The following is a 24,293-nucleotide window of genomic DNA, read 5'->3' as shown; positions in this document are numbered from 1 at the left end:
TTTTGAGAATGAAAGATGGCAAGGTCTGTCATGAGAACAGCATCATTAATCCCCCCCATCACTAGAAACAAGGTACTAGGAAGTATATCCAGGGTTCCTGAATTGACTGTCTGTCCTTCCAAAGCAAAGTGTGAATTCCCTTAACCAGGACAGCCAAGACAAATGAAGAAACATATTCTGCTCTGGTCTGGTCTGATCTTCTTCCCACGTTTGAGGCTCCACATTTCCCATGCTGGGGTCCCTAAGTCTTTATCCAGACTGAGTGGTGCTGCAGCTTTCTCACCTGAATTTTGTTCTATATCTGTGTCTGCTTTGCCTGTTCTGTTCTCTCACCATCTTATTCTAATGATGGAGTGAAGGAGGGTCTATGTTCTTCCCCTTAACCGAAGGGCACGAATGGTTGAGACCCAAACCGAAAACCCATCACCTCCTTCCATGCCAAGACGACAGCAGCACTAGCCCTTATCTAGCCAGTTCACACTTTGTAACATGGGGCTCTGAAGAGTGTGCTTTTTCTCTCATAGACAAGGCATTCTGAAGGCCCCTGAGACCCTGAGATCACCCACCCAACCATAACTGGTGTCACTTGAATTCCTCTAAGTGTGACTGACACAAACTCTCAAAAGCTGAAAGATTAAATGAAGTTATGATACCCAACAGCTTCTACATGTAAAGGTAAGTCAAATCAATAGCACTTTATTGCCTGTCTCTCATGGTTTATCTCTGTAGGAAGTGTGAGCAGAGATATAAATTAAGGATTTAGGATGATAATCTCTAAAGCTGTAAAAAGTCTAGGCAACAAGATAACATGTATATCCAAATATTTAAAGTGAAATGTGTCAAATATGGGAAGCTTACTGTTTTCAAGCAAAAGATTTTTTTTAATGGAAATCTTTCAGAAGAAGCTAAAACATTTCTGTGCCTTGGGCAGAATATATGGAACACAGATTAACCTTTTCTATATGTCTCTGGATAATTAGGTATGTCAGCTTTTGCACTATGCTGTGATACAGAAATCCCCCTGGGGATTTTCAAGCATACAGGGTGACTGCAGCTACATGAAATGACTTCGAGCTACTACAATGCTGACTTCATACTTTTCTTTTTATAGTTTTTTTGGTCTCCTCCCATGCTATCATCACTTTTTTGATTTGAGCAGGCTTCCAACCATTTAGCCAAGTTTTGATAAAAATTGAATCCAAAGTAAAAATATATAAGCTACAAGTAAGATGTGAGGTTCTCTGCTTAGATTCTGCTTTTAGATTCATACTACCTTTAGAGAATGAAGTTTTTCGCATCTAATTTTCTGCACAATCACCACTAATTGTTATTTTTCCCCTGGATTCTTAACTATGTTGAAGAAAGGTAGGTTTGGTGGATAGGTGACATTCGGTCAAATACGATGTTATTGAATAAAATTAAACGTGTAATGAAGGTATGTGCAAAAGAAAGAAATGGGGTCCTTGGGAAACGACACAGGAAAAGCACAACTTAAACCAGACCAGAAGAAAGGAGGGAAGGGAAAGTTCTTGGCATTTATTGACACTCACTATTGCCAAGTACTGGGATGAGAACATACTGTTTCACATTTAGGATTCACAGTTAGGATTCCATTCATCTGCAACAGAAAACAGGAATTTATTTAACTTTTCTAACAAAAAGCCTAAAAGTTCGTGGTTGCTGCCTGTGGTTCAATTTCTCAGTGATACTGTCAGAGATCTGGGCTCTTTCTCATTCTGTTCTGCCATCATTCACAAACTGCCTATATCCTGGTGGTTACAAGATGGCTGCTGCAGCCCCAGACATCACATCCAATGTTTGAAGCAAAATGAAGAAGAAGGGACAAAGACTTTATCCCTGTGAGACTTTTTATTTGGAAGCTTGGCCTTCTTTGGGAAACTGCCCCTTTCATCTGCTTATCCAGATCTAGGTCACAGGCCCCTGGACTGAGATAGGGTTCCTTTTTTTTTTTTTTTTTTTTTTTTGACTGTGCCATGTGGCTTGAAGGATCTTAGTTCCCCAATCACGGATTGAACCAGGGCCATGGCAGTGAAAGCACCAAGTCCTGACTGGGAATTCCCTGAGACAGGGTTCTATTATCCTGAAATATATTGGGATGCTGTTAGCAAAAAAATAAAAAAGTATAAAAAATGTATGGGTGGGAAAGGCTACTGAGTAGTCCACAGACAATGTACCCCAGGCAGATATTGCCTCATTTAACCTAACAATAACTTGTTTTATTGTAATAGGGAAACTGAGGCTTAGATATGTGACTTGTCCCAATGCAGACAAGGCAAAATTTGAATTTGAACCTATTGCTCTTCCTCTCTCCATGATCACACAATGGCAGTAAAAACACACCATTCATATTTAGAAAATATATTCCAGCATGTGGAGTAAAGCTATTTCCCCAATATATAGAGAATCTTCCAAGAAGTATTATCTTTCTCTTCACCCAAATTTGGAAAGGCAGAGTGGTCACTTCCATAGAGCGGGGATACAAAGAGAGAGCACCACTCAGTGTGCTGCCCCTTCTCCACGGCTCCAAGATAGCATCGCTCTCCTGCCTCTGGGCAGGGCTGCTTGGTCACGGCCTCCAACTTCATCAGGCACCTGCCTCGAATCAGGTATTGAACTTTCAGCACAGCCTCACCTTTGGCCTCAGAAATCAGAAAATTCAACTACTCCACTCACATCTCCCTCACCTCTCCACCTAATTCCAGTGAATTGAGACAAAACACTATTTACACTTGTGTGTTTTTCCTCTTCACAACAGTACCATCATTTTCAAGCACACTGCAGAAATTAAAATCATTGCTCCTTTTCGTTTAATAAAAATCCATGGCCGCTGAGCCTGCATGTCCGGAGCCTGTGCTCCGCAACGGGAGAGGCCAAAACAGTGAGAGGCCCGTGTACCGCAAAAATATAAAAATAAAAAATAAAAATCCTGCTTTGGGACACATGATAAGCAACCTTATTGATTTACTTTTGTATTTAAAATTTTCCAGAAGAAAATAATGCTGTATTTTTCAAAAGTGTGAAAAGGGAAGTGATTGCACTATAAGTCTTTAGTATTTAAAATCTCCCTTAGTTCCTTTTCATCTCAATATTGCTTCCGTGATTACTGTTCTGAAACTCATACCCAATTGGGTTAATGGTGCCCCATTAAACTTGGCCCCCATGGGTGAGCTTCAGAACATCCATTAAACTGAAAGCAAAATTGTACGTGTGTGCATACGTGTCTTTTTCTGGAGAAAAGATCCATAGATTTTATCAAATTCTCTAAAAGACTGGTTTAGTTTCCTAAAGCGGTCATAACAAATGACTAAAAGCTTCCTGGCTTAAAATGACAGAAAATTGCTGTCTCAGAGTTTTGCAGGACAGAAGTCCAAAATCAAGATGTTCCCAGGACCACATTCTCTCCAAAGGCTCTAGGGGAGGTTCCTTCCTTGCCTCTTTCAGCTTCTGGTGGCTCCTGGTGTTCCTTTGCTTGTGGTCACATCATTCAAATCCCTGCCTCCGTCTTCACGTGGCCTTCCTCCCTGCGTCTCTATGTGTCCTTTTCTGTCTCTTATAGAGACACTAGCTGGATTTAGGCCTCACCCTAATCCAGCATGACCTCGGCTTGATCCTTACCTTAATTACATCTGCAAGGACTCTTATTTCCATACGAAGTCACATTCTGAGGTGGACGTGAATTTTGGGAGGACACTATTCAATCCACTAAGGATCCATGACCCTAAATACTTAAGGACAAAGGACATCCCAAGCTCTGGGGATGACATTCCAGGATGTCCTGGATGATACTCCATGGCCTTCAGGCTCTACCACCATCTCATATCTCTGACCTCATTTTCTGCAGCCACCCCACTTCTCCCAGCTTCCCAAACAGCTGCCCTGATCTGCTTCCCACCCTTTCTGATGCCTCCTCTCTGAGGCTTTTCCATCTCGCTGTAGATGCAACACACAACCTTTGATCGTCCACCTCCTTGCTCCACACTCTTCCCACTAGAGAAGTCAGACACACCTATCACCAACTTTTCATGTTCCTGAAAAAGCCTTGCCAGCTGAAGTCTGCAACCCTGACCCAATCCATGCTGTGACCACAAGAGTTAACATTCACTGAGACTTCATTAATTCTCTGAGTATGCGGCCCCATGTAGTGACCACATATCAGGTAGGTGCTATCATTACTTGCACTTTATAAGTGAGGGAAATGAGGGTTAGACAAAGGGAAGAATTTGCCCAGCATCACACAGCTAGCAACAAGCAGAGCTGGGGTTCCAACCCAGATGCAGCTGAGTCCTGAGCCTGTGCTCTTGACTATCAAGAATGAGCTTAGCACATTCTCAGATAAGAAAAGCTGAAGGAGTTCATCGCTAGTAGATCTTCCCCACAAGAAATGCTAAAGGGATTTCTTCAGACTAAAATGAAAGTACACTAGACAGTAACCCAAAGCCATATGAAAGAAATAAAGAATTCCAGTAAAGGTAACTACATAAGTAAATGCAAATAGCATTTTATTTTTGGTTTGTAACTGCTCTCTGTGTTTCCTGTATGAGTAAAAGTTAAATGCATGAAAAAAAAAAAGAAGAAGCTTACCATGTTCAAATAAAGAAAAGATAGCATGACTGGAGAAAGGCAAAGAGTGGTAGGAGATAGAAAGGTAAGTAGCCCAGCCCTTGATTAGGTAGGGCCTCCCATGCATGGAAAGATAAAAAGTAATTCTGAATGTGGTGGAAAACCAACAGGGACATTGAGGAGAATGAGATCTGGGACAAGACCATAAAGTTATTCATTAAAAAGAGTAGTTTCACTTATTCATTCATTTCTCCATTTACTAAATGAATATTTATTGAGAACCTACTACTACATGCAGGGCACAGTGTGGGTAATGCAGATACAATGGTGAACATGTCAGATGAGACCCTGGTCTTCATTGAGCTTGTATTCTAGTAGAAGGAGAAAGGCAATAACCAAGGAGCAGCTAAACAAGCCAATGCAGTTAGTGATAAACACTACTAAACAAACAAACAAGCAAACAAACAAAAACAAACAAAACTACAGAATGGCAGAGAGGCAGGGGAGGAACACGCTAAACGGGGAGGGTTGGCTGGCGGGGGGCAATGAAGGTCTCTCCAAAGAGGTAACATTTGAACTAAGACACGAACAATGATGAGGAACCAACCAAGCGAATATCTAGGGGCAAGATTTAGGAGAAAGTCGAGAGACAGAGAGAGAGAGAGAGAGAGAGAAGATGAAAGTGTGTTAGGGCTGATTTAGTGAGCAAAACTCCAGGAGAAAGAAAAGTCTATGGGACTGAGACCACAGCAATAATACACAAACGGTACAATTCCTACAGCTGCATTTAAACAGTCTTGGTAGGATTGGGGGAAAGGTGAATTATTGTCATTTGGACACTCTGACTATTAGCACTCCTGACTAATGGAAGAGAATGAATATTGGGCAAGAAAAATGACTGCAGCAATGCCTTGACACCTCCAACTTTTCACCTTTGGCAAACAGCCTTTTCAACGGCCTCGTGTGCTTGTTCCCAGCTGGCAGCTGGGAACTCCCAGAACTGTAGGGAGACATAGCAGACACGACCTTTGCGATGTTTGGGGAACAAAACTAAGAGATGTTTGGGGGACACACTTCAGAAGATGACGTAAAATTCATCCATCTTCTGAAGCGAGTGATGCCAGCAAAAAGCCTGGGCTCCAGCCCATGCAACCCCAGGCTCTACCATCTTAGAGCCATCTCCTACCTCATCTCCCTTCCTCTCCTTCATGTAGCCAGGTCAGGCAAGAAGGATTAGACTCCTGCCCCTTGGGAAAGCTTCAGGCTGTACGTGACCTTGAGAAAGCCACAGATACCTATGCAGGACACACGTGCCCAGGGAGACTCGTGAAAAGCCGGGGCCCACTTTGTACCATTGCTTGACAATTCTTCTCATTCACTTAGTTCTGTAAGCCAGATGCCCCCAGTACTGTCTGGCTGGCTGAGGGCACATTTTCTTTTATTATCCAAACAACATGGCTCAAGGCCCCATCTTAGTAGCATGAGAAGTCCTGTTTCTTTTCTAGTGTCTGGGAGAGTGTGAATGGGAAGAAGGAGAGAATGGGACAAAACACATTTCTACTGGTCACATCTTTGTTCTGCTTCTTCTGATTACCACTCATCTTGCTCCTTCCCCTCTCTCTCCAAACAGTACTATCCAAGGCTACTGTGTGTGGTTCACTTTCCCTGAGGCTTTTAAGGACAACAAAAGAGGTTTCTTCAAAATCACTTCCTCACAACCAGAGAAACTCAACACCCGATTTAAAATGGTGTCATTTTGTTCGTAGGTCCCCAATTTCCTCCTCCACCAGGGAATTTCTCACTGCCATGATTTTCCCTAAGGTGCTGCCTGTTGCCATATTACTGAGGCCCTCTTCTCATGTGCTGGGTCCCTCAAACCCTCTTTCTTGGGCTGTCCATCAACACTCAAAATCCTTACTTTTCTAGTGGAAGCAGTTGAGCGCTCTCACCCTCAAGAACCTCAGCTTTGCCTAGAAGTTGGCAAAAACGCAAGACAGAGGCTCACCTTTCTCAGACACACAGCCCCATCGAAGTATTTTACCCATCAAAGAGCCATTCATCTCTAACATTCATGCTGTTCTTTCCCTAACAGATGGAAACTTGACACTCATTTTTTTCACTAAACAGCATTTTTTTTTCTTTCTGCCACACTGACTCATGATCTTATCAAGTTATATCAAGACAAACACGGTCAATAAATTCACTTCCCTCCATATTTAATTTCCCTCCTCATTTAATTTCTGAGTGAGTTTTGTTTCTCTTTAAAGCATCATGTCAGCGTCCTATGGAACACCACTAGCACCTCTCCACAACTGTAATAACCAAAACCATGCCGCAACATTGCCAAATATTCTGCGGGGGCAAAATGACTCAGGTGGGCAACCACTGGTCTACTGAACATGATTTTCACTTGTCATTTCGCTCTTTTATCTCCTGGGTGCTATGAAAAACCACAACAGCTTCAGATTGCCAAAAGAAACCAATGTGAATGAGGTGTTGGCTGTGTCTTAGGACTCCTGTGATGGACTTGAGTGAAGCCTGGCTGTCCCTGAAGCGATCTATCAAGAAATCCCTGAAGAGGGAATTCCCTGGTGGTCCAGTGGTTAGGACTCCACACTTTCACTGCCGAGGGTGCAGGTTCGATCCCTGGTCGAGAAACTAAGATCCCGCAAGTTACACAGTGCGGCAAAAAAAAAAAAAAAAGAAAAGAAAGAAAGAAAAAGATTCCTAAGCAGTTCAAATATAGAAATTGGCTTTGTCTTGCTGGCCAGAACCAAAACATCTGGTTGAACGTTAATTTATCCAATTTTAAGTATGCTAGCAATTCCCAATGATTGAATGAACTTTTTCATCTTTCACTCTTTTGCGGGCTTATACCCAGCCCAACCCCTGGGCAACCCTTCTGTCAAGAGGACGCAGTTGAAGTGAGGCACAATTAGGAAGAACTAGGCTGTTTAACATCTAAATTGAGTAGCTTTGCAGGTCATAAAACCCCACGAAACTTCCCTATAAACTTGTTTCTAACAGGGATGTCTAAGGCCAAGTTCTTTTTTTCAGGGTCACCTTTAAAATTTGATATCCCATTACAATGCCATTGCTCCTGGAAGGAGGGTCACATCTTGACCACATCAATGAATTGATCCCACCCTTTATAAAAATAAGCCTGGCTAGAAAGGAAAATGGGAAGACTAAGGTAGCCCAGTGGAATATAAGAAGGGGGCATCCCTCCTAATAAGGGCAAGGAAAATATTGGCCTCCTTCCACACTTGGCCAAGAGCAGCCCTGCTTCTGTTGAGTCATTTTCCTGGGCTGCTCCATTCAATTCTCCACACTCTCATTCATTCATCTGTTTCATAAAAGTTGGCCAAGGACTACAGTGAGCTATGACCTTCACTAGTGACTGGAGATCCAAGAATGAATAAATCATGAGGAAGCAGAGCATCATGGTGAAGAACACAGGTCCCCAATTCAGATATATCTTGGTTCCAATCCTGTCTCTGCCACTTACCAATTTGTGCAAGTCACTCACCCTTCCTGAGCCTCAATTTACTCTTCTGTAAAAGTATTGTAAAAGTTAAATGAGAAAATGATACAAGGTACTTAACACAGGCTTTGGTACATAGTCAGTAATCTATAAATGTTAGAGATGATGATGGCAGTAATAATGATATTTCTTAATGCTATTTTCACTCTTCTCAGGAAGCTCAAAATCAAGTATGTGTCAGGGTGAGGCGATCAGGAAAGCAGACAGTTAATGCAGCCAGGGGTGCTGGGTGCCAGGAGAGAAACCTCATGGAGTACAGTGAAGGCACACAAAAGAGAATGGTTAACCACACGACAAGGGAAAGGAAGAAGGAAACAGTCCTAGAGAAGGCAACCTGTGAGATGGACCAAAGTTACCATATAATCACTCCTCTCCTCAGGAATGATGCCCCTTGACCAAGGTCTCAAAGTAATTCTCCTTGAGGATGCAAAAGAATGGCCAATGGAAGAAACTCCAACACACCTACACAGGCTCTTCTCCAATAGTAAGGGGGATGAAGTTGCACATCTGCCGTGTCTAAGGAAACAAGTCAATGCCAAGATGGAGAAGAAAGTCAAGAAAAGGCGTGGCAAGACATGGAAGCAACCTATGTGTCCATCAACAGGTAAATGGATAAAGAAGATGTGGCACATATATACAAGGGAATATTACACAGCCATAAAAGAGAATGAAATAATGCCATTGTAGAAACATGGATGGACTTAGATGGCATTATGTTAAGTGAAATAAATCAGACAGAGAAAGAAAAATACTATATGATATAACTTATATGTGGACTCTAAAGAATACAACAAACTAGTGAATATAACAAAAAAGAAGCAGACTCACAGATATAGAGAACAAACCAGTGGTTACCACTGGAGAGAGGGAAGGGGGGAGGGGCAACATAGGGGTGGTGAATGAAGAGATACAAACTATTAGGTGTAAAATAAGCTACAAGCTTATATTGTACAACACAGGGAATACAGCCAGTATTTTATAATAACTTTAAGTGGGGCATAACCTTTAAAAATTGTGAACCACGATATTGTATACCTGAAACTTATATAATATTGTACAGCAACTATACTTCGATTTTTTAAAAGATTTCTTTAAAAGAAAGAAAAGGCATTGGAACAGAAGAGCTCAGTCCTACATGAAGCCAAAAGGCACAACTGCTACCCTACAATTTTTGTTTCCACTCCCCATCTGCTTTCAGGTGGCCACATTTATAAATGCTCACAACCCAACAGTAAGAAGACAAGAAGCTATTCTGTTTCCAACAACTAGTGTGTTGCATTTACACAGCTTTGAGTCTTTCAGGTGGCCCAAGATTCCAGAAAGGAGTCAGTCTATAAGGGAATGACAAGGGTTTTGTAGAGGAATCCTACATAGTTGGTGCTTAAAGGATTCCTTTGTCTCCACAAATTAGAATAATGCAAAGCTGCCATAACCATTCCTTCTTGTGATTTAGATGTATATTTCATTCTCAAGGTGGAGAATTTACAAATATAGACTTTTATGTAGGGACTGAAACTCAGGGCACCACATCTACTCAAGAACAGGGTGAGAAAATGGCACCCAACTCATCATTAATGTTTTCAGAACAAAAGGAAAGTTCAACAGGGGGATTGCTCAGCTATCTCTAGAGTATGAATGTTGCCTTGGGAAGAACTATTTCGTTCTTTTTTTAAAAAAATGCATCTGCTTTGAAGACTTTCCTGTTTTGAAATCCTATCAGTTCTAAACATCAAGATACTTCCTTCAGCTCATTCATGTACGAAGTTTCCTTATTGATATCTCTCACAAAGTCATTGAGTCCTGGGGTAAGAAGTTACTCACAAGTGGCCTGTTTTGGCACATGCTTTGCTATTTGCCTTTTTACTTCAAGTCCTTGAAAATGAACTTTAACACCTCTTTCTGATTGCTAGGGTACACAATCAAGTTGTCAACAGAAATATAAAAGACTGCTTATATTTTTGAAGATCCTTATTCTTTCTTGTGTAATTATCAGTCATGATTTGAGATTAAGTAAAATTAAGGTTTGTTTTTTTCTTTTGCAGTGTTCTTTTTTCCCTGTGCATCCCACTTAAATGAGCACACTCTATTCCCAATACATCATAAACTTGCACGAAGAGATTGCTTAACAGAGACGTTTAAGAACTTGTCCTCATTTCAAAGGGGGACGCGTAACTTTAAAGATTCATACACATTGAGCTTCCTGCCTCTTTGGTAACAAGAAAGAAAATGCATTGTGAAATGAGTTTTTTAAAACAAGCAATTAATTCTTCAACTGTTTTTTTTTTCTTTAGCCTTAACTTGCCTGGTTATTTATGAGCCAGACACTATCGTAAATGAGTTGTAAAATCTGGTGACATGTGGGGCGCCAAGGCGTAAGTGTGAATGAAATATGCTCTTGTCTCCGGGGGTGGAGGGACCAACCTCTCATTCCTTGAAGGAATAAGCGCCCCTTGATGCGCACCTGTGATCACCAGGCTCTTAAACCTTTTTTGTTGATATAATCTTCCATTCAACTAATAATTAATGATGTCCTTTTATGTGCTAGGTACCAAGGATACAGTGAGGAGCAAAACCAATCATGGTCCCTGCCCTCATGGAACTTACAGTAGGGGAAGAAAATTACAAGTTAAAGAGAAACACGAGTAAGTCTGACATAGAAAGTACAGTCTGCTGGGTGGTCCTGAGAGGGCTTCCCGGAGTGATTAGCTGGGCCACAGACCAGGCGTGGCTGTCCAGGACAGGCAGACTAACGCAATCTGCTAGCCAACTGACTAATAGTACTACAAGCGCCTTCACCTCCAGAATCATGGGGGAAAGTACTGAATCACATATCCTCAGCGAAGTCCATCCTAAAAACTAGTGCTCTCTAACTAAATAAAAAGTCCTTTACTTATTTTTTTCTGTAAAGAAAACAGAGGCTCCACCTACTGTTCATTCTCCAGCTTTTCCCGTCTTCTGAATCATTATTTATTCGTTTCACTTTGCGCATAACAACTTATATAACCACAGTAGAATGTTATTCTCCAGTGAGATTGGGAGACGAACCATTGATTGCTTAAAAGTCTTAGCCAGTTAAAAAAGTATGCCATTAAACAATGCATATGTTAAATATATACGATGTACACGTGCATGCCGGTTAACTGATGTCTGTAATGGGGAGGCAAGGACTTTTCTGTGAGTGGGGACACCTGCTTGCAGTGCTGTCCAGTGGAACTCTCTGTGATGCTGGAAATGTTCTATACCTGTCCTAATGCAGTCGTCACCAGCCACATGTGGCTGAAGGCACAACACCTGTGTGTGGTATTGGCCAGCACAGGATATGACTCCTGTGTTATCTTTCCTGCATAAACCACACCCATATGCCTCCTCTCTGGTTTTCAGTCTCGGTTTCTTTACAATGGAGTGAGAATTTAAAGACAATTGTGACACACTCTGAGAGCAGAATCCTTTTAGATTTTAATATTTTTTCCTAAATTTTTTACAGGTCTTTAGCTCACACCTAATCTGATAGTCATTTTCCGGAGCAGAGTGCATCTTTCAGGTCTTTGGAAGTATTCCACACCTGTCTGCCCTTCTCACTCCTTCCTGGTTCCTCTCTTGAGATGGTCAGCTTCTCACATGGACAGACTGGAGGTGGGAGGGAATGGGTTCCAATAGGCAGAGAGTCTATAGAGTTTCCCCCCTCTGAGCTGGGCAAGACCCGTGCGGCCAGCATCACAGAACCTTGAGGCGGAGATTGTAAGTGACAAGTGACCGATCCCAGGAAGAGTGGAACGTTACCCTTGGGCTCGGGACACACAGGGAGCAGAATACCATGTTGGAGGAACAGTATGCCTTTCTTGAGTAGAGAGTTGGAAACTTATTTGCAAATCATAATATATAGATGTCTTATGAACACAGCAAAAGGGAACAGAATGAAACAGAAACGTTTGATCAAATACCCAAATTAACAAGGGGAAAAACAGAATGAAAAATGGAATGAATAGCAATCTGATGAAATCAGCAAAAAATAAAGTTAAAAAATAATAATTAAAATAAGTGATTATGAAGTAATTTCCATTCCTAGAACATGCCATGGACTTTACTCCTCTACCTCTAGGTTTACCCTCCCTGCACTTCTCTGCCTTACGAGGCTCAATGGCTTTTAGTATATTGAGGGTTGTGTGTCTAACGCCACAACCAATATTAGAGCATTTTCACTGCTCCAAAATGGAACCCTCTCCCCTTAGCCATCACCCCTTCTGTGAGCCAGGGCCTCAGTTATCTCACAATCAGTTTGGAAAAACTGATTGGTCTCACAGTTCTTCATTTCCTGAAATGCAACTCTACTTACAAAAGCCTTTAGTCTTGCCTAGATTGTTTGGATGTTTGGGAAATTTCATTAAACATTTGCTATGCACCAGTAACAGCTAGACACATGATACAAAGCCACCGCCAACCTCAGGTACGGGAAAGGTTATCAACCAGCATCCTGAGGATTAGAAACAATACTAATTGCTGCCCAACACTGGATATTCATATGCTACTGTATGTTCAAGAAGGAGTAGATGGGAAATAAAAACCCATGTAGAGTCTGATGGGTCATACGGATCAAGACTGAAAAATAATACCTTAAATAGGAAGACATTTGGGTCTGGTTAGATATCACACCTGGAAACCTTGTATGAGGTTCCATATATGGTGATGAAAGTATGGGATGATTTAGACTGTACTGTTGTGATGACTGAAAGAGAATTACTGAATCAGAATTAGACAGACATCTCAGTTTTATTAAAAAATCACATCTCCATTAGAAAACCACTTGAGACTGTGGACCAGATAAAGAATGGAAATGCAAATAAAAGAGAGAGGTAGGGGAGACAGTGTGGTGCACGTTGACAGGAGTTTCTGTAGCTGACATAATAAACTCCTTTAGGGATATATTGAGCCTACGTGCTTGAGAGCACCTTCGTGTGGTTTCATCCTGCCGTCCCTTTCCATTTTTATGCTTCCAACTCTGCAAGCATGAAACCATCTATGTTGACTCTCCTCTCTTGCTTAAAAGCTGTGCTGTGGGAAGAAAATATTGGACACCAAGATGATGAAATTACTTGTCTGACAGTTTCTGAATGTTGACCAGTGGTGCCAGCTATAGTGGCAGCCAGCAATCGCTCTTCCTTTTCCTTACACGCCAGAAATGGCGAGTCCACCTGGGGATGCTATGATAAGAAATCAAGAGAGATCATAAAGTGTTCTGAAGTTCAAGAGAAAGGTGTAAAGTTCTAAGTAAGGTTCAAAGAAGAGTTTCCTGTAAAACAGTTTTCCAATGGAAGATCATTTCACCAGAATGTGCATGATTTGACCTCTTACAGAACAATGTAGTATTTCCAGATTTAGATATCTTAGCTTCAAACAAGCTAAGATATCTAAATATTATGTGGTACCCATGGCAGAGTAAAAAATAAATTAGTTTTAAAGTTTTATATATCCTGGTAGAGTTTTATCTAATATAAATGTATCATGCAACCTAACTGAAGAATGCTAAATATTAAGCCATCATTTTGCACCAATGAAAAACATCTGGATTAACTTGAAAATGAAAAAATAACATATAACTAATATTTCATAATGGGAATACAGCAACTAGATTTTACTTATCAATTCAAACACATAGAATTTGCTTTACCCTCATTTCCTTTAAAAATGACACATTTATAAAAATGATAAATTACTTTTTGAAATGAAGTTTTTATTTCCCAGGAAATCCTTCTTGATCTGAAGAGAGGGATGTGACTAGGGTCCCTTATCAACAGGGTTGGATGTAACAGCAGCACAGAAACCGAGAATGGAACGGTGCCCCAGCACTGATGAAAAGATCCATCATCTGCTTTTCCTTCCTCTGCTGTTCTCGTTCAGGTTTCTGTTTCAGCCTCTACATCTGAGCCATCTTCTCCTCAGTAATAAATGATATTTGTCCCATGAAATTTATGAGCTTTTCACAGTATAAAATAGCATCAGATAAAGGCATTCTTCACCCATCCATTTCAACTCTCACCATCACAGATCCAGCTTACTGGAACTCAGCATCACCACGTGTCATTCACTTCAGGAAATCATTCTTCAATTTCTATAATAAATGATTTTTAAAAGTGGGCAATGTTTTTTCTTTTCAAAAATAAGGATATAACAAGTATGTAATAATTCCATCATATACTTATATTTAGACTCTTGGATAAATGATATTCTACTAAACTTCACGAAATAAAAGAATGATTCATAAAAGATCCACTGCTTATGTTCAGTAGGATACAAGGGAAATATTTTTATTAAATAAAAACAAACTGATATAAACATTTTTAATTAAAAAAACATTTGTATGGGACATGGTAAAAACAATGCTGCCCAAACTTGATTAAATGCTGCATAGAACAAATTTGAGAAACACTAACAGAATTTTTTTAAATCAACTATTAAAGCAATATTGAATGAAAATGAACATATTAGAGGAGGTGGCAGATAAATTGGACACATTACAAAAATTTCACTAATGAGTGGATCTTTCTGCAGAAAAAGAGCAAATACAGCAAAGCAATACTCAAAAGTATAATAAGAGAAAATCTATACAAACTAAGCATTTTTAAACTTTTGAGAATGAGATATTTCAGGCAAAACTGACAAATGAACATCCTCACCAAAACACATAATGGTCACAGGTTCAAAAAAAAAAAAAAGACTGGAAAGTGGCCTTTGGATTAGGCAACCCAGAAGTCAGCATAAGAGCCAAACTTCTTTGCATTACGCAGGCCTCTCACTGCTGGGGCCCCTCCCGTTGCGGAGCACAGGCTCCGGACCCGCAGGTTCAGCGGTCATGGCTCACGGGCCCAGCCGCTCCGCAGCATGTGGGATCCTCCCAGACCGGGGCACGAACCCGTGTCTCCTGCATCGGCAGGCGGACTCCCAACCACTGCGCCACCAGGGAAGCCCCCAAACTTCTTGACTCAAAGCTCATGACCTTAATTTCTTTACCACTAGCTTAGTCCTCAACCAGTTCATTATTCCACCTATTCCACTGAAACTCCTCTTACCAAGAAAAATTGATTCCTTCTTGTGACTAATCCAAAGAACAATTTTCAGTCCTCATCTTCCTTGATCTGCCAGCCACATTTGATACCACTGACTACTCTTTTTGAGAAATATCCTTTTCCTTGGTTTCCAGGGTGCCAAACTTCCCTGGTTTCCCTCCCATCTTTCCTAAGCATTTTTATTCATTCTCCTTTCCTGGAATCATCCTAATGTCAGGCAATCTTACAGGCTCTGTCTTTCTTCTTGACTCCATCTACACAGTTTGTGTGTGCAACCCCATCTTCTCCCCAAGCTTCCATTACCAGGGATATGCCAACAACTCCCAAATCCGTATCTCTAACTCAGTCCCTTCCCACAAGCTCCAAATCCATATATTATATTTCCTGGATATGGCTAGACTTGACCACATAACTTTTCTCTCTTCCTCTCCCAAACATGTCCCTGTGCCATTGTTCCCCACCTCAATAAGTGGCACCATTATCTATTCTGATGCTCAAGCCAGAAATCTAAAGGTTATTTTTGACTACTTTCTCTCCCTCTCTTGCATACCTCAAAAACTTAGTCCTCTTGATTCAACATGTTAAGCACATCTCATATCTGTATATCTCTCTCCATCCACACTATGGTCACCATCGTCCAAGCCACAATTATCTTTCAACCAGGCTTGTATAGTAGCCTCCAATCTGGCTTCCTAGCAACCCATCTTGTGTCCCAACTAAATCCATTCACCACTTTGCAACCAGAGAGATCTTTGTAAAATAGAAAGATGATCACGTTGCTTACCCAAACCCACCACCTACAACTCTTTAAAACTTTTCATTTTGGCTCTTCTTTTAGGAAAATATCTCAAATCTCAAGTAAACTTATAGAACCCACGATCCTGCATACTTTAGGCAGCATTCTCCCCTTTGCTTGATTCTCCTCCAGGCTTCCTCAAATGTGACACCTATTTCTTAAATCCTTGTGCTGGCATATAATTTTCCCCTTTGTCTATAAATCTTTTTCCTCCCACTTCCTATCTCTTAACCTCTCCAACTCTGACTCATCATTCAAGTTTCTTCTTTCAAGTTATTACTTGCTTAGGGAAGATTCTCTTTCCTCCTTATTTGGGTTAAATTCTTTTAGCCAGAAAACAAATAATCCAATTCAAAAATGGGCCAAAGACCTCAACAGATACCCCACCAAAGAAGATGGCAAATAAGCACATGAAAAGATGCTCCACATCTTATGTTATTAGGAAAATGAAAATTAAAACAATGACGTACCATGACACACCTATTAGAATGGCCAAAATCTGGAACACTGACAACACCAAATGCTGGTGAAGATGTGGAGCAAGGGGAACTCTCATTCATTGCTGGTAAGAATGCAAAATGGTACAGCCACATTGGAAGACAGTTTGGCAGCTTCTCACAAAACTAAACGTACTCTTACCACATGGTCCAGCAACTGCACTCCTTGATATTTACACAAAGGAGTTGAGAACATGTCCACAAAAAAAAACTCACACATGGATGTTTCTAGCAGCTTTATTCATAAGTGTCAAAACTTGGAATCAACCAAGAAATCCTTCCATATGTAAATGGATAAATAAACTGTGATGCATTCAGACAATGGAATATTATTCAGCACTGAAAACAAATGAACTATTTGTTCATGAAAAGGACAAGCCATGAAAGCCATGAAAAGAAAAGGAGGAAACTTAAATGTTATAACTAAGTGAAAAAAGTCAAACTGAAAAGACTACATGCTGTATGATTCCAACAATATGAGTTTCTGGAAAAGGCAAGACTATTGAGACAATAAAAACATCAGTGGTTGGGCTTCACTGGTGGCGCAGTGGTTGAGAGTCTGCCTGCCTATGCAGGGGACAGGGTTCATGCCCTGGTCCGGGAAGATCCCACATGCCGCGGAGCGGCTGGGCCCGTGAGCCATGGCCGCTGAGCCTGCGCGTCCAGAGCCTGTGCTCCACAACGGGAGAGGCCACAACAGTGAGAGGCCTGCGTACTGAAAAAACAAAACAACACGAAACAACAAAACAAAACAAGAAAAACATCAGTGGTTGTGAGGGACTAGGGGAGGGGGGAGGAATGAATAGGTGGAGCACAGAGGTTATTTAGGACAGAGAAAATACTTTGTATGATACTGTAATGATGGAAACATGTCATTATATAGTTGTCCAAACCCATAGAATGTAGAAGAAAGAATCTGTGAACTTGAAGATAGAGCAATAGAAATTATCCAGTCTGAAAAATTAAGGAAAAAGATTTTAAAAAAATAAATAGACTCAGAAATCTATGGGGAAACATCAAGCACACCAGCATACATGTAACAAGAGAGAGAAGGAGACATAAGATTTTTTGAAGAAATAATGCTTGAACACTTCTCAAAATTTATAAAAGCACTAATATATACATCCAAGAAGCCTGAACAAACTCTAAGTATGTTGAAAATAAATAGATCCACACCCAGAAACATCATAGTCAAATTGTAGAAAACAAAAGACAAAGAGAAAATCTTGAAAGTAGCAAGAGAAAAATGACATGAAGTCCAAGGGAGATCAGGACAAGGCCAGGTGTCTAGTCAGCCAAAGATGTACTGTCACTGGCCTGGAGACACAGATCCATTCCAGTCCTGGACCCAGTTATGCAAGCACTATTTGGTCACTTGTGTATCATTTTCTCCAAGCTCCAGCCACCATCAACCTGAGATCATATTCGGAGGCAGTGCTTGAGGCAGAGATCTAGGAGGCTGGCAGTGATGGCAGAATCATCCTGGCCACAGCCCCGTGCTACTTGAAAAGCAGTTGCCCTCACGACAACCACAATAAGATTAACAACAGACTTCTCATCAAAAACAATAGAAGCCAGAAGGCAGTGGGATGACACTTAAAGTACTGAAAGAAAAGACTCTCAGCCAATAACTTTATAACCAGCAAAACTATCCTTCAAAAATGATTATGAAACGATGACTTTCCCAGATAAACAAAGATTGAGAGAATTTGTTGCTAGCAGACCTATATTACAAGTAATAATAAAAGACATCTTTTAGGCTAAAAGGAAATGACAACAGATAGTTATTTGAATACACAAAAGAAATGAAAATCACTGGAAATGGTAAATAAATAGGCCAATATAAAAGATTTTATACATATATTGTGTCTTCTCTTAATTGTTTTAAAAGACATTACACTGCATAAAGCAATGATTATAATATTGTACTGTTGCATTTTACCATGCATTGATGGAATGTATATGATAACATGGTAGTACAAAGTGGGGATAGGAATGGAGCCATATTGCAGCAGAGTTTCTGTATTTTAGGAAAGTTGAGAGTATATTTATCTGAAGGCAACTGTGAAAAATTGAGATGCATATAATAATCTTTATAGTAATCACTAAGAAAATAACTAAAAATATAGCAAAATAAAATCAACAGAGGAATTTAAAAAGAAACATTTATGTATAGGAGGAAGACACAGAAAACAGATAGAAAAATGACCAATGCAAATCTAATCATGTAAATAATTATATTAACATGAATAGTTTGAATGCCCCCAATCAAAATGCAGAGATTATCACATTGGAGGCAAAAAAAGCAAGAGTCAACCACATGCTGTCTATGGAAAACACCTTAAATTCAGACACGAATAGGCAGGAACTAAAGGGATGGAAAAAGATTTACAAAGGTAACAGTAACAATAATCAAGGTAGAGTGACTATATTAATCTATGAGAAAATAAACTTCAAAACAAGAAATAGTACCTAAGAGAGGAATATCTCATAATGATAAAAGGGTCAATATATATCATAAAGATATAATAATTATAAATGTATATGTAACTAATAATGAAGTCTCAAAACATATGAATCAAAAATGACAGAACTGAAGGAAAAATAGACAAATCAACAATAAGAGTTGGATATTTCAATAAATCACGCTCAATAATCAATAGAACAAATATACAGAAATTCAACAAGGATATGAAAAGACTTGAACAACATTATCAACCAACTTAACATATTTAGAATACACCATGCAATTACTGAGGAATGCACATTCTTTTCAAGCACACGCAAAACATTCTCCAGGATAGGCTATATGTTAGGCCACAAAGCAAGCCGCAATAAACTTAAATGAACTGTAATCCTACAAAGTATGTTCCTTAACCACAATGGAACTAAATTAGAAATCAACAACAGAAAGAAATCCAGGGGCTTCCCTGGCGGCACAGTGGTTGGGAGTCCGCCTGCCGGTGCAGGGGACACGGTTTTGTACTCTGGTCCAGGAGGATCCCACATGCTGCGGAGCGGCTGGGCCTGTGAGCCATGGCCACTGAGCCTGCGCGTCCGGAGCCTGTGCTCCGCAACGGGAGAGGCCACAGCAGTGAGAGGTCCATGTACCGCAAAAAAAAAAAAAAAAAAAGAAAGAAAGAAATCCGGGAACACTCAATTATTTGGAATTTAAATAACATACTTCTATATTACTAATGGCTCAAAGAAATAGTCAGAAGGGAAATTAGAAAATATTTTGAATTGAATGAAAATAAAAGCACAATATAGTAAGGCTTATGAAATGCAGTTAGAGCCAGCATTACATGCCTATATCAGAAAAGAAGAACAGTCTCAAATGAATAATTGACCTCTAAATTAAGAGATTAAAAAAAGAAGAGTAAAATAAATGGCATACGAAACAGAAAAACAAAGAAACCAAAAGTTGGTTCCTTGAAAAGATCAACAGGGGCTTCCCTGGTAGCACAGTGGTTAAGAATCTGCCTGCCAAAGCAAGGGACACGGGTTCGAGCCCTGGTCCAAGAAGATCCCACATGCCGTGGAGCAACTAAGCCCATGCACCACAACTACTAAGCCTGTACTCTAGAGCCCGCGAGCCACAATTACTGAGCCCACGTGCCACAACTACTGAAGCCCATGCACTTAGATCCCGCGCTCTGCAACAAGAGAAGCCACCTCAATGAGAAGCCCACACACCACAATGAAGAGTAGTCCCCGGTCACCACAACTAGAGAAAGCCCATATGCAGCAATGAAGACCCAATGTAGCCAAAAATAAATAAATAAAATTTAAAAAGAAAAAATCAACAAAAGTGACAAACCTTTAGATTAACCAACCAAGAAAAGAACAGAGAAAAAGAAAACAAGCAAAAAACAAGACTGAAAAGGGGGACAAAATTACTCACTCTGCAGAAAATAAAAGAACCATAAAATAATATTATGAGCAACTTTAGGCCAAGAAATTAGATAACTAACCTATATGAGATGAACAAATTCCTAGAAAGAAATTCCAAATTCATTCAAAAAGAAAAAGAAAGTCTCATAGACCTATAGCGAGTAAAGAAATTAACTTAGTAATTACAATCTTCTCACAAAGAAAAGCCAAGGCCAAATTGGTTTCACTGGTAAATATTATCAAATATTTAAAGAAGAAATATTACCAATTCTTCACAAATTTTTTTTCAAAATATAAAGGAGAAGGAAGCACTTCCCAATGAATTCTAAGAGGCCAGAATTACCCTGATAACAAAGGCAAAAATATCACAACAAAAGAAAACGACAAATCAATATCCACCATTAGTATAAATGCAAAAATCTTAAACATAATATTAGCGAACTGAATTCACCAACACATCAACAAATTATATAATCACACCAAGAATGTATTTATCCTGTGACTTACCCAGAAATGCAAGGTGGGTAGCACATGATATTCTTAGTGAATGAAGAAAATGTACTTGACAAAATCTAACACTCATTCATGATAAAAGTCTCCCCAAAAAATGAGGATTCTAAGGGAACTTCCTCAACCTGATAGAGAATATATGAAAAATATACAACTTGTTCCATACTTAAGTGTAAAGACTGAATGATTTCCCCCTAAGATCAGGAGCTAGGCATAAATGTCTGCTTTCAATAAATCTACTGAACTCATGATGGATGGTCTAGATGACAAAATAAAGCCAAAAAAGAAGAAAAGAAATTGAAACCATTCAAATTGGAAAGAAGGAAATACAACTGTTTTCATTGACCGTTGACATGATACTGTATATAGAAAATCCCAGGGGGGAAAAAAAGAAAACCTAATATTATAATATAAAATAATGTAACACAATATAATAACAAATAAACAAGTTTAGCAAGGTCATAGGATCTAAGATCACCATACAAATGTCAATTGTATCTATATATATTGATAATAAAGAATCCAAAAATGAAGAAAACAACTCAATTCACAATAGTATCAAAATAGAAAAAAATAATGGAACATAATATGGAGCCCAGAAATGGACCCAAAAGAGTATGGCCAACTGATTTTCAATAAAGATGTAAAAGTAATCCAATGGATAGGTGATACTCTTAAACAAATGATATTGGAACAATTGGAACTCATAGCAAATAAAAAAAAAAAGAAATCACACCTTACACAAAAATAATTACTCAGTATGGATCATAGATTTAAATGTAAAATATTATAGGGGGTTCAAGGGATTTGGGAGCTGATCAATAAAAAAAGACATGCCCAAGAGAGGCAGTAATACGCACGCTCTATTGGGCAGGGGTTGGACAGGATTGCCTGAGAGGGTAACTCCCTCACAGTATGAGACCATCCAGAAGTTCACAGTTGGGGGGGCCTCCACCCAGGATGGGAGGAGGGCAAAGGAACTCCTGGGGAAGAGGATGATCTGAGAGGAGGCTTACATGTCTAGGTGCTGTCACTTAGCTGCAGAGTAGAGACTCTCTAGAGAGCTCCTTGGGGTCTTTCTTTTTTAAAAAATATTTATTTATTTATTTTGGCTGCGCCAGGTCTTCGTCACGGCACGCAGGATCTTCTTTGAGGCATGCGGGATCTTTAGTTGCATCATGTGGGATCTTTTAGTTGCGGCACGTGGGCTCATAGTTGTGGCATGCAGGCTTCTTAGTAGCAGCATGTGGACTCTTAGCTGCAGCATGCATGTGGGATCTAGTTCCCTGACCAGGGATCGAACCTGGGCCCACTGCATTGGGAACGTGGAGACTTACCCACTGGACCACCAGGGAAGTCCCTTCTTGGGGGTCTTATAACTACAAAGCTCTATCTTACTAATGGTCAGCAGATACTCTGTGAGGTTTCACAAGGTATGCAAAGCAAGCAGGCTCTGAATATCCTTGTTTCGGCTATTTTTTAAAATAATTAAATGTGTAAAAATTTGTGTTTGGCACCAGTGGGCTTTTGAGCTAATAAGTCTCTGCCTGCAGTGAAGAAATAAACAACCTAGGGGTCAATACACAGAAGTCATCTTTGGGTCATTTATATAACAGATGTAAAACTATAAAATTTTTAGAAGAAAATATTGGAGAAAGTCTTCGTGACTGAGAGTTATGCAAAAGATAAAAAGGATATACAGATAGCAAGTAAGTATGTGAAAAGACGTTCAACCTCTCTAGCCATTAGAGAAATATAAATTAAAGGTAGAATGAGATACCACTGCACACTGGCTAAAATTAAGGCTGGCAATACCAAGTGTTAGAAAGGATGTGGAGCAACTGGACCTCTCATATATGGCTAGTTGGAATGTAAAATGGGGGAGCCACTCTGGAAAAAAGTATGACGGTTTCTTGTACAATTAAGCATACTTTAACATACAATTGAGCAATCGCACTCCTGGGTATTTATCCTAGAGAAATGAAACTTCTGTTCATACAAAAATCTGAACATGAATGTTCAAAGCAGCTTTATTTGGGATAGCCTAAAACTGAAACAACCTAAATGTTCTTCAATGTGCAAATGAAAAGACAAACTATGTAGATCCATACAATGGAATATTACTCAGCAATAAAAGTAAACAATCTAATAATCCATGCAACAGTATGAATGGATCTCAAGAGCATTACGCTAAGGGAAAGAAACTAGACACAAAAGACTACATGCTGTAAAATTCCAGAGTATGTAATTTGGGGAGAGAGAAAGCAGATTAGTTGTTGCCTAGGGCTGAAGTTGCAAATGTGGATTAACTGCAAATGGGCATGAGGGAACTTTGTAGGGTGGTAGAAATGGATTATGGTGATGATTGCATGCTTCTATAAATGTGCTAAGAATCATTAAATTGTACATTTACAATGGGCAAATTATACCTAAATAAAGCTGTTTTTTAAAAAAGCATAATTGGCTATAAAAATATGACAACGTAGAATGGAGTTTATATCATATGTAAAAATAAAATGTATGACACCATAGCACAAGGGTTAGGAGGACAGAAATGGAAGTACAGTGGTCCCCCTATCAGCAGAGATGGTACCCCCAGTGGATACTTGAAACTGCAGATAATATCTAATCCTATATATGTTTTTCCTATGGTACATACATACTCATGAAAAAAGTTTAATTTATAAATTAGGAACAGTAAGGAAATATCTGAATTGCCAGCATCACTCCTCTTGCACTTTGGAGCCATTATTAAATAAAATAAGGGTTACTCAAATACAGTCTCTGTGATAACCCAACAGTCAATCTGATAACCAAGGCGGCTACTAAGTGACTAAGGGGCAGGTAGAATATACCATATGATTACACTGGACAAAGGGATGATTCATATCCTGCATGGGATGGAGCAGGACAGCACAAGATTCATCATGCTACTCAGAATGGTGTGCAATTTAAAACTTATGAATTGTTTGTTTCTGGAATTTTCCATTTAATACTTTCAGACATTCGTTGACCAGAGGTAACTGAGACCACAGAAAGCAGAACCATGGATAAGGGGGGAACTACTGCATACTACTGTAAAGTTCTCATATGTAAAGTGGTATAATATCACTTGAAAGTAGACTGTAGGGAATTCCCTGGCGGTCCAGTGGTTAAGACAAAAAAAAAAAAAAACCCAAAACATCAAACAGAAGCAATATTGTAACAAGTTCAATAGTTTAACAAGTGCAATAAAGACTTTAAAAAATGGTCCCCATCAAAAAAAATCTTCAAAAAAAAATATAGACTGTACGTACTATAAACCCTAAAGCACTCCTTGAAATAACCAAAGAAAGGGTTATGTATGATAAGCCAACAAAGGAGACAAAATGGAATCACAAAAAAATTTAATTAATCCAAAAGAAGGCAGA

Source organism: Tursiops truncatus, chromosome 19 (genome assembly GCF_011762595.2).
Source record: "Tursiops truncatus isolate mTurTru1 chromosome 19, mTurTru1.mat.Y, whole genome shotgun sequence".
Classification (NCBI taxonomy): domain Eukaryota; kingdom Metazoa; phylum Chordata; class Mammalia; order Artiodactyla; family Delphinidae; genus Tursiops; species Tursiops truncatus.
The sequence above is the reverse complement of the archived record's forward strand: the minus strand, read 5'-3'. Positions refer to the sequence as shown.